Here is a 16,358-nt window from a genome sequence, read left to right on the forward strand (position 1 = left end):
AGTATCAAATGATGAAATGAAAATGATCTTTTTCCATTCAGTGTTTTGGAGTCATCCATCTCTGATCCTTCACCTTCAGACACTTCATTCAACCTTTGTTTATATGAACCTACTCTTCTTACACAAAAACCCTTGACAAATCCCTCATTATTGGCCAATATTGGGCCGCTACTTCCAACTCTCCAGCGCACAGCACCCCACTGTTTGGTGCCTCATTGACGTTACAAAGATCGTGGCGGTAGTTGATCCTCATATGAGAACTTCATTTTTATGATAGCGCATGGAAATGACATTCTATTGATTCATTGTTTTTTTTTTTTTTTTTTAATATGTGGGATAAATAACCCAGTACTTCTTCTTTCTCATTAGGTGGTGGTTGAATGTATGTTTGTGTCCCTATAAGTCCTGCAGCTGCAGATATCACCCCACATAAATTAGATTTATTTTTCTTCTAGTCGATCATATTGCAAAAAAAATACAGATCTGACACACAGACACCAAAATTCCACCCACCGATAACCTCAGCAATTTCACTCCTGGTGCGTGACCCAGAGCCGACTCGACTCCCAGAGCACCTACAATTGAATTTGACGCTTTTTTTCTTGTTGTTGTCCGCAATTGTTTCTTTAATTATTTTTTCGTATTTTGCAATCACCTCGAGTCATTTGTTTAATTGAAACCTAGCAAGTTTTTTCCACACAGACAACTGAAAGGTCTCCGCGCCAGTCACAGATGACCATGTTCTAGTGGCCTTTTAATTGAAATACACGAATCCGACAGCTTGTTTCTGCACTTGGTCTCAATGAACCATATCTGATTTGTCATTAAGTAATTATGAATGCTAATGCAAATAGAGCACCTTTCAAACAGGGCGCTTGCGTGCTTGCTTGCGTGCTCCTCTATCTCTCCCCACAAGGAAATTAATTACTTGCTTCACGGTAAAGGAAGGCAGTCGGCGGCGGGACGGTCACTTTCCTCCTGCTCTCAATTGAGATATAAAAGAGGAGACGTTAATGATGTCTCAGAGATTCCACCGGGGACGGTGAAGGGACTACATTTTTTTTCCTGGTTGCTTTATTAAAGCGAGTACGAAGCAAAAGAGAGGAAAAAGAGAGTAGCTTAGAAGCCCCCCATAAAGCACGAGGCAGAGCATTTTGCAGCAATTACAGACAGATTGGGATTTGGATATTAGTACCCAGTGGTCCATTAGCTGGTAATTTGCTGGTCTTTTTTTCCACTCTCAGTTGAGGAGTACTCCTGCTCAGATCTCTTGCACTGTAATCCTGTAAATAATAGTGACGCCAAGGAGAATGGAAGGAGTTGCTCTCTCAGCAATGAGTGACACCCAAAGTAGTAGGGTAGCTGAATGTCGGGATCACGATAAAGGGCTTCATGCACTTGGGTCAACGTCGAGAAACTTTCTAAGGCAGTTTTCTGAGTTGCCATCAAATCTTGTCCCACTTTCAACTGGATCCTGATAAAGGGTAGTCAATGTGACCTCTACCAAGTTTAAACCACCTGTTCATTGTAAGTGGCATCTGAAATTATATGGGTCCACTGTGGTGAGCTTCTGTTGTAGAGATCAGTTTAAATTATGGACAGAAGAGAATGTCATCTGGACTCCGACTCTGCCCATCTTCTGCCTACACCTACTCTGTTGTGATTGGTAAGTCATGTTGCTGTGTGCTAATGCTCACCCTGTGCCACAGTGAAAAAACGGAATAATTCCTTCGTCCAGATACACAGCCGTTTAGATGGCTGCACTTCTACTGCGCTATAAGAGATCTATGCTGCAGAAATTGGAGATTTGTTTGACTAAAGTGATTTCGAGGTGCAATGTATTATATGCACAAAGTGGTATGAATATTTCCAGTCTGCAAGACCGGCAAGTAAATGGCTGAAGCCTTCCACTTCTCTAATTGTCTTTTGTATTTGTCAAAACGTATAGTTAATGACGTGTTAAATGTGAATAAAAGAAGTAGAAAATTGTTCAAGTTGCTGAGAGCTTTCTCATGTTCTCAGGCCTCGGCCTGGGTGGAATCATCATGTGGCCACTCCTTTCTTTCCTGTCTCCTGCCAGTAAGATGGGTAGGAAAAAGTTGCTCCATCACAGCAGCAGTGGAGCAGCTTTGTTCACATAGGCTGACGGACTTTGAAGATCACTCGGGTCCACTCGGGTGATCACAAAGTGTCTGCTACTGACTTGAGCGTCACCAAAGTGTCTCCAATCAAACTTTGACCACCCATGTTCTCCTTGTTTAGGGGTCTCATTAGGTGTCAGAAATGATAAGAACTCTTCTTCTTTCTCCTCCTCGATCCCTCAGATCAAGTTGATGATGGTTGCAAAGGTCACCCCCTGCACAAAGAAGGTGACAAGCAAAATTTGAGCAATTGCAGATCAATATCACTATTACCTAAATTCGCCCAAATTCTAGAAAAAGTACAAAGAGTAGATGCATAGATTAGATTGGACTACTCTAGAGAAGAGACGACAAAGATCTAAATTAACTGAACATTATCAACACACAAAGGTCTAAAACAAAGAAGAGTAAGAAGACTTCTTCACTCTGCATGTGTCATGTAAATGGTATCCAGTGTATCAATAAAGAAGCTAAGTGGTATAATAGTCATAAAATAGCCATGTAACAGGTAAAGTAACATGTTTATAATGTGTGTAATCAATCAGAGCATTGAAATAAACATTCATTCATGATCTTTTGGTGGGTGTGAGGAAACTTAAGCAGCTGAACCTTGCTAGCGCTGTGCATTATAGCGCACAGCGGGAGAATGCTGCCTCTTGGTAAAGTCAATTCCCCTGTTTTGTAGCCATCTGAACTCATTACAACAACTGAATATACATTTTTTTTTAAAAAGAAAGGAGATCAAACAAATGTGACTCAAGATTTTACATGCCGGCAAATGTAAACCATTGGAGCTACACTCAGGAGAAATATAAAGACTATATTATGCTTAAAAGAAAGGATGACATCTGACTCCAAGTTCATTTATTTTACAGAGAGAATTCAAAAATACTCAGACTTTCAGAATTAAAGGAAATTACAAAATTAATTTACCATTATGGACTTATCAGTACCGTAAATTCACTAATAACCCATCATTTTCACACCAAGTTGACGTTTCCATGAGAGTGGAGGTGTTAGTTATTTCATGATTCTTTAGTGTGTATTTTTTTTCTAAAATGTGATTCACCTCACCATGTAGCTGAATTGGAAACACTTATTTGTTTTCATATAAAGACAGAATACACAAAGATATTGTGGGAATGGGTTGCTCACCGTGAAGAATGGGGCAGTAGTTTGCGTCTCCATAAACACTGTTGTGAGCCTCAGCTAGTCTATAGAGAGGGGACACTGGGATATGCAAGCCCTGGGTAACATTAATCACGATCCTCCGCCATCGATCGCCATGATAATGGTTCCGCTTATCACTTCACTGGTCTTTTAACCAGGCAAAAGACAGATACACTCTGGGATACAGCTTCATCTTCCATGTGTTCCAAACATTGACTGTATGCACGTCAGACGCATGCCGTGATTTATATGTGACAGAGGGAATATCAGAAATGATGTGATCAAAAGCATTTCATGTTTGCAGGTAATGGATATGCTATATTTAAAGCAGACTATCAGCATTGGTGTGAAAAGCATCCATCCATCTTCCCTTGTCTTCTCTCCTCTTGTGTCTAATCTCTGCGTTTTCATCTCTCTCCACGCAAGGAAGAAGGTTAGCCGAAATCTCCACTGATCAATTAGAACTGGGACATGCCCTTCAGAAGGCAGCGTGGGGAGGAGTTGGGGAGGTGATGAGATGAGAGGGCCAAACACAGGAGTTGTGATGAGCAGAGGAGCGGATGGAGAAAGTTGCATTTGCATATCGGCACACAACCCCACAGCGGTATACAGAGTAGCCAATCTCGCTAATAAGTCGGCGGCTACTGGTTTCCTAGCCCCTAATAGGCCGTCTCCACGGGACCAGAGGCATCCACACTATTAGTATCTGTCAATCTGGCTAGAGCAGTGAAACTCTGGGGACCTGCGGGATCAGTGGTCCTCTGTGGTGACTTGGCTGCCGTCCGGGAGCACTAGTGGGATGACGCTCTGATAGGTGGGACCCTGATTCACGAGGATTTGTGGTCCAGTACACAGTTGCCCGGGAGAGAAGTGATGCTGGCAGCGATGTGAAATACAAGCAGAGAAATCCTTAATTAACCAGGGATTTGCGATAACAGCAAACTCTGAGCAAATCTGCTGCAGATCATGCAGGATTCTGATCACATACACTTGAATGACGTAACAGCAGAGGCTGTGATTGTGGTGGACAACAAGAACGTTTAGAGCTTTACTGTATAGGGCAGTGATAAGTGGACCTCTGACAGTTTTGAGTTGATATGAATTCCACATAGAGTGTATTTTTGAGCTCTCATTTTCACAATACTTGACTTCTGCTGGTATTTTACCTTTGGTTTTCATTTTTGTGTTCAAATCAAAACTAGGAAAAAAATCAAGATAATAAATAGTATCTAACAAAATATCCCTAATGAATGAGGACATTGTTTGTGTCACATGAATGATGTCATATTAAAAGGTGGATGACAATCAGAGGGATGTTACTGAATGTAAACATGTAAAACTAATAAACATAAAATGCAACAAACAAAAGCTCTCCTTTGTAAATGGTGCTCGATCTGGATTAGGAACCGCTGCTCCCACCCGCCCCCAGTGCACCTGTAATGAGGTGTGGGCTAACTATTGACTGAGGTAGGAGAAATGATTCTTTCTCCTCCCCTCGCTCCCTGACACTCCCCACGGCCAGGCCATTCATCAGAGGCATGATAAGGCATGTTGGTTGCATGTATATTGATTTGTCCTGATTGTACGAGAGCAGCAAGGCAAAGATGATCCAGAGATGAGGAGAGGCCATCGGGAGCCTCCTGGGGCTCCTCCTGCAGAGCGGCCTCTCTACTTCATGCATTGTCAGGGCTCTAGAACATTCCTCAAGAGTTGCTAGAGAGAAATTGAAGGATGGTCACTTTGTGTATTTAAACTGTTGAGCTCTGTAGATCAGATTCGGTGTTTAAGGTATTTACAGTGAACCTCTCCACCATCCCACTTCCTAAATTGCAGAGTCCCAAATAGCAAAATCCAATTGATGAGTCATAATTTCGCTGACATATCCATCCAGAGAGACAAGTCAAGTCATTTTTCCAGTGCCAAGCCCTCTCTATTGCCTTCACCATATTAAACGTATTGATCGAAGCGAATGTACATTCAGTTAGCTATTTCTCTACATCCAGCCAACCCATCCTCACTCCCATAGTGTCATGTTGGGAAAGTTGCCTTTAGTGTCCATTCCTGATGAAAATGGCAGCCGTCAGTGTCGTATGTTGACACATTGGCAGTGCGACTTTTTGGCTGTGAGAGGAAACCAGAGAACCCGGAGAAGCCCACATTACCCAGACACGGGGAAAACAACATCGCATATCTTTAAAATTCATTATTTGCCGCTCATTCACAGATGCAAGGAAATATCCTGCAGACATGCCGTCTGGCTGTGATTTTGATTGCATTATCACAACATCAATTTTTGGCCGTTTCAGTGCGAAAAGTCTGGTCAAAAGATTTTGTCAGTCGAATTTTCGGTGGATCCCCAGTGTTTGCACATAGTTTAGTGTTTTCCTGTGGAAGAAAACGTCAAATCATTTACCACAGGAAATCTCAGGTACAAAAGTGTGCATTTCTGCTTTGTTGTGTAAGTACCGTTCATTGAAAGAAGAGACGAGACTGAGTGGATGAGTGATTGACTACCATCAATCACTCACGGTGTCTCAAGGTGACCAAGTTCAGGCCAGTCCTTGAACCAAATGATCCTTCGATAATGACATTGTGCTGTCAGGTTGTACAGTATAACCTGATGGGACTGACTGTCCATAGTTGATTATCAATCATTTATTTATTCATTATCAATCTATTTTTACAATTTATTATTGATATCATTTGTCATTATCCATATATTATCTATTTACTTATCTTTCCTTACATTTAATTTATTTCGTCATGATATTTATTTATATATTATGGGTATTTATTTGTTTGTCTTGTGTTGAATGAAAGCTAGGGACTGTTTTTTTTTGTTTTTGTTTTTTTTTGCTGATGCTTTGAGGACGTTTTTTCATGTTTGTTGTGTATCTTTAAGCGTCTTTGTTGTCATTGGCTGCTGTGACATGTTGAGTTTCCCGTCTCTAGGCCTAATATGCTGTGCGGATTAGAATTGTTTCTGTACATTTGTGTCTCTGCAAACCCAGCATGCAGCAAACTCTGTGCAAATCCTCCACTCTTTCTTTTTTGCAAATCAATTCCTAAGTGGCCGGTGTTTGACTTCCATTCATTCCGTTCGACTCATTGTTGCTCTCTTGAGGCTGCGCTCGCCCCTGATGAAACCTACTATAGCTCTTTCAACAGAAGAATCTGACCTGGGAATTTTTAAAACAAACTGAACCACAGCACTTAAAAGGTATGACAGCTTCCCTCTTGTCCTTTAAATGTGCATTTGTAGTTGCTGTGGCAACTATACCAAGAGTTGGGTCACTTCCACTCTGCCTAATGAGTTTGCTGGCAGTGTCACTCTGTGTCTAATGACATCATTGACACTGATGCTACATATTGTGTTACGAACGTCTGGCAATCGCTCAGCAGCTGATATCCTGTCTTTGCCATTGGGGGCATATCGTTTGGCACTGCTGACTGACGTCTTTTGGCATAACACTTGGACGCCCGCTGCTAGTGTGGCACAGTGTGCAGGACACATCAATTTGTTCCCTGATATTGTGAGAGGCGATTTCTCTGGCACTGGTCCAGAACTCGCTGTTATCGGGTTTCTGAAAGGGAAAAGCAGGAAGGTAAACGGTTGAAAGATCAGTCTCACCATCTGGACTTGTTCTCTGAATTAAAACCCAACCTGTGCAGAGGCAAGAGGAAAAAAAGCTGAAGCTGCAACAATGCTTCTAATCTCATCTCCCAGTGTGTTTTTTCTTTTTTTTTTTTTTTAAGAAGGGGGTGAGGAGCAAGGCGCTTTAATAATTACAGGGGTAGAAAGCTCAAACAGATGAAACAATACCCCCTCCTTTTTTCCCCTCTCTATCATCTGTAATGACTTGAGCGCTGATGGAGAGAGCTCTTTGAGGATGACATTCAAATGCTGACATTTGAATTATGTCTGTTTATCAGAGGGAGAGTGGCCCGCCTGCTTTTGTTGTGCCTCCTTCTGCGAGCAGCCATCTCAGGTACTCAAGCTGCCGGCTTCATTTTAATCACACACACACATAGCTACACACATATAAATGCATAATGGCTCATCGCAATCCTAAAGAGGTAATTTCAGAAGGTTTTATAAAAGTACAGCAGAGTGTAGAGACGGTGTTAAAAAAAAAAAAAACTTTAATGGGTTTTATTTCAAGCATTTACTGCTGAAGAGCCATCAAATTGTAACAACCAACATAAAATCACTCATTGTTACTAATCCTCCTGACTGTGCTGCCAGTTTATCTTCATGGCTTATTTCGTGGCGAGGATAAGCACGGACACCGCTTGGTGGCAAAATTCCATCACGATCCATGTTAACCTTCAAGAGGCATCTTGCACTTAAAGGGAGATAACACAAAATTTGCATGCAGAAGATTTATTGTCTATCAGTAAATGACTTGCAATGTAAAACAAAGGCCGGTGCGTAGTGGTGTGGTGGCCTGTCAGAAGTTGGAGTATGAAAAATCGAGACGATCCATCACAATGGTTTATGAAAAATGATTGAATTCACCCCAATGAATTGTATTCGCAAGACAGGTGTGGACGCAACAAAGACATTCAGGAGTCAGCAGAGAGAAAAATGTGACACACATACTACACATAGGTGGATCAGGTGCCTTTATGTCGGCGGTGTCAGGGCCTCGGTAGGAGCAGGTTTTTGTTCCAATCTATCAGACTACACTGCTGATTTTCAGTCAGGTTGATTCAGCTGACACCTGATTGGTTATTAATGTGTGCATGTTTGGTTGGAACAAAAACAAACACCAACTGCAGCCCTTTTGTGGAGCAGTTTCAGACCCCTGCTTTTTGTCTATCCCTTAATTTCATACATTTCGAAAATGGGTGGAGACACTAAGTATGTGACATTGTACACCCATGATTTGTATAGGAAGGAGAAAAAACATCAACATTCTTTTGTGAACATGAAAGTGAGGCACACCGGCAGACATCGTAGCCGCAGGGAAATCTGTGATGCACATGGAGCTTTTACTGTGGTTTAACTGACTTGACTTGTTTTTACAATTAAGCAACAATGAATGTTGTTGGTCAGGGAAACAAAGTCATGAGAAAACAAGAGGACACATATCAGTTGGATCCATGGATGTAGTTTTAAAGATACCCAGGTCTTGTGTGTGTTGTGGAAGACGATCATCACTGTGATAATATTTCTTGAAAACATATCTGAAGTCAGTTAACAATACATTTATGTACCCCTAAAACACACTGGTGAAAACCTACCCGTCCTGTGCACCAAATAATGGATAACAAATCATGTTCTTGTGCGTTTGCATACAAATGATGTGTGAGCTTTTTTGCAGACACCGATAGCGTGGCCTCATCATTCACTACGGGCCCCCCACCCCCATCTGGTGGACGAGCAGGATGATCACCATATTGGCAGTGAAAATAATACAGATTGCAAATGTGAAATGGGAGACCAAGTGGAAAATGAGATGATTGCTAAAGTATGTTCCACAAGATAAAGTGAAACGGCATTTGTCTCACTGAGCACAGGAGCCACTTCATAGAAAGGCTCCACTGTATTCACCCGGATGTTGCTAAGGATCAAATTTTGTCAGGAGTCATTTGGCAGCTGTTTTAATCTGAATCTTTGTTGGATATTTTCACATTATGTATTGTCCATTAAGTAGTCGACTGTACACTACAGAAAGGTAAAACTAATCACCCTGCTGAAATGTTCCTGACCCACGCTCAAGTCATAGCTAGAGAAATGTTGTTCTTTGCTGGTCAGGATGTTAGGCTCTTCTAAAAAAAGGTCGGAGGTAAAATCACATTCCTACCTCAAAGTTGAAGAGTAAATAAGAGTGATCGAATACTGAGCATTTCTCGATTGGGTGAGCACCTTCCCAACAAACCCTCTTCAACTCCTTTCCTATATCAGCACTCAAAAAGGCAGAGATGGTCCAAACTGCTTGTACAGGAGCAAGATTCTATTGAAAGCCAAATGTGTCAACATGCAACACTGATGCTTGACTAGGAACTTAAAAGTTCGTACAAAATTGTATCCTTCCATCTGAAACAATTTCTTTGTAGTCCCACACGTAAGATCATGAGTGTGCTTCACAAACAAATCATCACTAATACATTAGGGTCAAGCTAGGCTCCGGCCAATGTCCGGGTGCACACCAAGGCTGTTGAAAACCCACAACAGCTTCATTGTACGGAGGAATTCCGGCTTGAGTGTGCACACTTCGGGCAGAAGCTGTTGTTTTCATTGATGGCACCTCCCAAGACAGCCCGTGTGCTGTCTGTGCTCTTCGCCCTGGAATTCTCAGAGAGCTTGGACAATGATTTTGTGAATGAAACTATGCATGTCCCCGCTGTCTTTGTGATGTTAATGACTAGCAGCAGGAACAATGGGGGGAGGATGGTGGGCGACGCTTGTGGGAAATGGAGAAGATGTTTGTCTGTTGATGTCTGGCAGAGGGTTAGGGTTAGTTGGAAGCTCAGATACCAACCGTCTACCAAATATGAGAGAAGAAATAAGTCTACAGAGATGAATATGATGATATAGACGTTGTAAAAAAAACAGCATATTATTATTATTTTTTATTTTTTCTGTGACATAGAAGCAGTGCCATTGCTACAACACAGGTAAAATGGTTAGTAACAGACTCTGGGCTTTATCCTTCACCACATCCTGTGTGTGTATTATGTTGGCACGTTTGAATGTTAAGACATAAGAAGTGATTTTAATCAAATTAAAAATACAAATTTTGCAGAACTTGTATATGTGCTGTATGTGTGCACACAGATTTAGCAGAATTAGTTATTGAACATTTTGTTTCACTATGACGTAGAACCGTGAATAAACCACCTGCAGTTATTGTTAAAATAAATGTATTAGATTCACTATTTAAACTCATGAGATACAGCAGTTGATGCATCGACACTCATTCATTCAGTATGAAAATGTTGCTAGTTACAATGACCTGGAAATTATATAAATAGTGTAGCCCTGAAGCGGCACAGCGTATGGTGTAACGTTTATTTAAAAATGTTACATTTAACCTTTTGACTATTTTCTAAATGTTAAATTATTGAATGCATTGGACATCTGCATGAATTGTTCTGATCTTGTGTCTCTAGAGTGAGTGAATAGAATTGTATCAATCAAGAGAATCCAGCCAAAATTTAATTTTACATCTGTTTTATTGAGTATTGAAAATGCCCATGTATTACTATTTTGTATGTATTACTATTTGTTATACTTCATTTTCTGTCATAAAATAGTTTTTCATTTAATTGAATTTTTTGTTCTCCTATCTGCTTTCCTGAAGAATCTACAGCAGTTGGAAAGATGCTTCTCAATAGCCATTGAAATTGGCTGAGGTGGTTTGGTTTGGTGGGTTTCCAGCCTCCTTGGTCAGGTGCTTGGGACAATCCCACGGATGGGAAACCCCAGGCTGGAGACGGAATGCGCTGAAAAGAATGATATGTAACTTGTAGCCTGGAGACATCTGTGTTTTATCAGAACAAAGATGTCTGGGGAAAGTTGTTCGTGAGAAACTTGACAAACACTGCTGAGAGCCGAAACGGTGCAGGGAGCCTCTGCCATGAAACATTTACTGCAAGTTACACTTTTATAAGATAGGACCAAGCTCCACTAAATACATTTTGAAAAACGCTTTTGAATGAAACATGTATTCTAATGCTACAATTCTATGCCACCCATGCAACACACAACATTAAAATATAATTACACCTCATACACCTGCTTGACAGTCATTTTTGTTGCCAATTGTTACAAGATGATTGATCTTTTTCCCTTTACTATCCTGTATTTTACTATGTATATGCATGCAGTAATGAGAAAAACTGACAGAATAGATCTCATATATTTTTCTAAACATTTTATTTCTAATTTGATATTGGCCCTTTTGGGTATAGACTAGGACAGTCAAGTCTCAAACGTGGCCCAGAGGTGAGTTTCATCACACGTTTAGCTAGGATTTATATCACTTTCAAATCCTCACTGTGTTTATGTGAGTTGGTGTGTGCACGTGTGTGCTCATGTCCTGAGAGCAGGTAGCAGTGGAGGCTAATCCCTCACAGTGGGTCAACCACTCAAGGAAGTCAGCCATTATCGGCTTTAGCTCCATTCTCCGATGTCCCCGTCGTGTGTTAATGGGCTAATTTGTAGCGATGCAGAGCAAAGGATACAATCAATGATATGGTTTTATTAGCCACAGGAATCAGATAACAACTTTCTCCTGGCTGCTAATTAGAAACAGGAGTCAGGCGGTGGGAGGAGAACTTTGTAAGGTGGTGCCCGAGTCCACCGTGGGAAAAGAGGTCTTAGGTCAATTTCAAAATTAGTTAAGCTTGACAGGCCGCCACTGACCTGCACAGGTGCTCCCACTTTCCCTTCTGCTCTTTACTTCCTCCGTCACTGACCTCCTCACCTTATAGGTCACAGATACTAAACCCCAGGTCCAGCTCAGCCCCCCTTCTTCTTTATCTTCTTCATCCCGCTCCACAGGACGAGTCTGGCTCCATTAGCAGAAGCAAATACAAACTCCAGGCCAGCGGAGAGGACAAAAGACCAGGCCAAGTGATCACTCTCACCCTATTCATGGTGAAATTAACTTCAGTTTTGACACTGTAGATACATATTTTACTTGATTTCTATGTGGAGCTTATTTGGGGGACAAAGGTGCTAATGGTTGTTGACATGTCTGACTGAGAAATGCAGCGGCATAGCTGCTTGTGAGCCCTTCTGCAGTGTGGCCTCCCACTGCTCAGCCTGCCATGTGCAATTAAACATTTGGCCGTCGAAGTACTCAGCAGTGTGCTCATGCCAAAATCAGGCCTCTCAAAATAGCCATTCCATTAGAAGTGCTGACAGCAGCAAGGAAAGGTGAGCTGAGAGTTTGGGGCCAGAGGAACCATATGCGGGGCATCATGGGCCCCTGAATCTGGTGGTAGTAATGCTGCTATGACAGATGATCATTAATCAAGTAATAATAATAATAATAATAATAATAATAATAATAATAATAACAGGCTCTGAACATTGCGACACTGCTTCATAGAACTTGACTTCACACATTAAAATAATCCTTTGCAGGGTGTGGAGTCACGTTTGGGGACCAGATTGAATGGTGTTTGATTCAAGCTTATTTGCTGCCACACTTGTTACATATTATATTACATTATGAAGCCCTCAGGTCCAACAAAAATCATCACAATCGTTGTGGCCAAACTAGGAAATAGTTTAATACAGACTGACTGTAATGAATCTTGCCTCACGAAGCAAGAGTCATGCAAACACCGTTATCATTTCAAATTTGGTGTCAAACCTGACAAAAAAAGCAGCTGAACATGCAATACTGTGGTTGTAAACTGAGCACCAATTTACAACAAACATTATTGTGATTTTAAAATGAATTTAAATTGAGAACATTACTAAAATCCGATGACATAAGCCATTCTTTTTTTTTTTCTTCAGATTGCTGACAATGAAATTGTACTCGTGACTTGACCCTATACACCACTAGACATAGTTGCATTACATTTAGATAATAAGGACTGGATTATCACATTCCATGAATAGCAGCTTCATTATGAAATGAACCCTTTAATGTACTCTCAAAATGAGTTTTCAGTTTTTGCATTGCGTGCATGTCTCCTGATTTCAGTGAAAGACTGTATTCAGTTGTGAGTTGCCCATCTGAATCAAAACTGGAAAAAAAGGTTACCACATCTCTGAACAGATTCCGATGCCGCTTTATGGACACTGTCACTTTGGTGTGGAGGTTGTCCCACAGAGGTCTAGCGAGTGAGACCCAGTACAGAATAGTACTCACCAACTTGCAGTTTTGTTTCAAATTAACAAAGTCCTCACCTAGTCCCATCATAGTCAAACTAAACAGTTTCATGTAGGCTATCTACCACAGTAAACTGCCAGTGTAGTCTGACTGACAGAAATTCAAATTCCTCCTCCATAGTCAGACCAAAGGCCCATTTATGCTGCCTTTGCGTACGGAATTGTATCCATCCTTTTCAAACTATGTTACTGTCATTGATCACATGCTTCAATGTGTTTTTTTTTAACATTGGTATTGCTGTTCCCCAATATATCCACCAGGAGGAGCAGCTCAGAGTCAAAAACAGAGTCACTCCAAAACCACTGTGGGAGAAGCATTGATTATGTAGCACAAATGGAGGCATTGTTGTGAGGAGGCCATTAAATATATCGCCACTAGAGAAATTCGACCATTGTCATGTCTTCTTCGTGTCACATTGGAGCTACATATCGGGTAGTAACAGCAACGCTGCCTCTCACGGTTTCAGGTGGTACTGTGCCGTTTGGTCTGCATCCGTAAACGTTGTGGAAACATGCAGAAATACAAAGGAAATGAAGGCAGAGAATGGACAGAAGGGTCTGTCCAGATCCGGATCAGTATGTAACCTTGAGCACAAATGGGCCTTAAGCTGTTCACATCCATTTTAAAAACCCAGTCTTTGCCACATTAGTGGATAAATTCTGGGTTGTCATGTGGCCGTGGTAACTAATACAAACTGGTCATTTCCTTCTGAGAAGACCATTTCTTGATACATTAAACAGCTGTTGGAATATTTTCAAATGTTGTACCTAAAATCATAGTTCCATTAGAGGGTGCAGCATCTTTGTTTACGCTATGCTTGAGCTCACGAAAATGGAAGATAATTACAAGACATTGGCAAAGAAGGTTCGTACCGTGCTTGACTTACCTAAATAATGTCCCAATCTTGGAATCATAGTTGACTTGGTGTCAAGTAACATAATGACTTGGGACTGCTTTGGTCAACAAAAGATTGGCATGCTATGTGAAAATGACAAAATAAATATATGCATTAAATGTGAAATAAATGTTCCCTTCAGCTGCTTGTTTTACTGCTGTTAATGCAACACATCTTCAAAACTTGGGAAAGCACTGCCTGCCTTTGAAACCCTCGCTCTCATAGGAACCAGTTGTGATTGTCTCAACATAACTAAAACACGAGATATGTTTCACATGAAAGTCAGAGTGAACAGCAGAGGCTTTGTGAGGTTGACAGTTTTCAGAAAAAATAACCTTGCCATCTCATCTGAGATACAACAACACCAAACAGTTGTCTTACGAGTCCTTGATGAACAATATTGAATTAACAAAAAGGAACCCATTTGACAAGCTCTTGTCAGAGCTTAAGCGGAGCAGAGATGTTGGCAGCACCAGCTGTCTGTGAGGCCCTGGTGGCACCCTCCTCAACCTCTCGCCTGTGTCCATGTCTCTCTATTGTGGCCTGCACTATTGTGAGTCAACGGCACTGCCATCTCTGTGCCAGCTGGCCACTTAAGAAGGGAGACGGTGAACAATGGAAAAAAAGGGCGGTGTTGGACGAGCAGAATTTCTCTGCTCTGAGGCCATTTAGCTTGTGGCTCGATGTATATTCAACCCAAATGTGTGTACATTTTTGAAGAGTCGTAAATAGTCACCAGAACTGGTTCCTATTTTGTGTATCTAGTTAACATGAAGACATCCAAAAGCCTGACACACAAGTCCCTCTATTGGACTGAAAAACTGGGAGCAGTTAGGAGGCAGGTCTGGAATCCATCTGAGATTGACAAATCCCACTATTGAAAGATGCAGGCTGGAGTAATACACTCCGACATGGCCTCTCTCCCCCTGACACCCCAGCCATGTGGTGCGGGACCCTGCCAGGAAAGCATGTCACAGCTCATCACAGTTGTGAATGAATATTCATGCTACCAAAAGAGGGACTGTGTCATTTTTTTTTTTACTTTACACAACCAGGACATGGAGTGCGAAGTTCACTTCGGGTTCATGCACACGACAACAAGGCATTTCCACCACGCTGTGTGGATCCCACTGGCTTGCTGTCCAAATTCAGGTGTAGCAACAGTCGGTGTTGGTCTCACAAACGTACTCCAATTTGTGCACACATTGCCAATGCTTTTCAGATGCCTTGGCTGTTACCATGTGTGAGTCAGCGTTGGGGGTGCAGGGTTTGACGGCAGGTGAAGCACCAGCTTCCCCTTCATGAACTTCTCAAATAGAAAATGGATGTCACTACACATTCTTCCCAAGCCATAGAGCCAATGTCCAAAACACTTTACTGGGCACCACAATCATCCTTTTAGGGAAAATGAGAACTTTGTTCCCACAGTGACTAAATTAGCATCGAGGGAGCATCATAACTAGGATGTGACATTTCTAACAAGATGATTGTATGACTAATGGCACACAAGTTCACACCCAACTGAGTGAAGCCTGTGATTCAAATGGTGAATTTATTCAGAAAACTCTTTGGCTGCAATTGTGAACTTTTAAGTCTGGAAAGTACAACTTCCATTTTCTTATTTTCTTCATCAATTGGATGTTTTTTTCATTTTCACATTTTCATATTGGAGAAATATGTCACCTCATCTACCTATATATATATATATATATATATATATATATATATATATATATATATATATATATATATATATATATATATATATATATATATATATATATATATATATATATATATATATACACAAGCTGTATTAACTACATCTGTGTGAGGGGATGGCAGGGAATGCACATATTCTGGAGTTTGTTGCTTCAAGAAAAACAGTAAAAGCTAAATAAATTAATCAAAAAAGTATAACAAATCTTTGCGTAATTTTCCATTTTGCCCTCACTTGTCACAGCAGAGAATGTAGACTCAGGCGTGATTAAGCAGATCAGGTAGAACAATTAGTAGCCTGCAAACCAGGTCATCCAAACTAGTATGGGAGGATTTACTTAGTGATTTATTTTCCTCGTCTCACCACCCTGGGACAGCAAAGGGAACTTGGCAAATGGCTCCCAAGTCTGTCCCAATGGTCCAAATGATACTGAATGTGTTGTAGCATGTGCCAGCTCATAGTTTTTCAACGTACTAAAGGACTGGCATGAGTTAAACTGCTGTCATGCTGGACCATTTGTGTGTTTGTGTTTCATCTGTCAAGCATATATAGTGCTGAAATAAGTCAGATTT

Source organism: Synchiropus splendidus, chromosome 1 (assembly GCF_027744825.2).
Source record: "Synchiropus splendidus isolate RoL2022-P1 chromosome 1, RoL_Sspl_1.0, whole genome shotgun sequence".
NCBI classification, from domain to species: Eukaryota; Metazoa; Chordata; class Actinopteri; order Syngnathiformes; family Callionymidae; genus Synchiropus; species Synchiropus splendidus.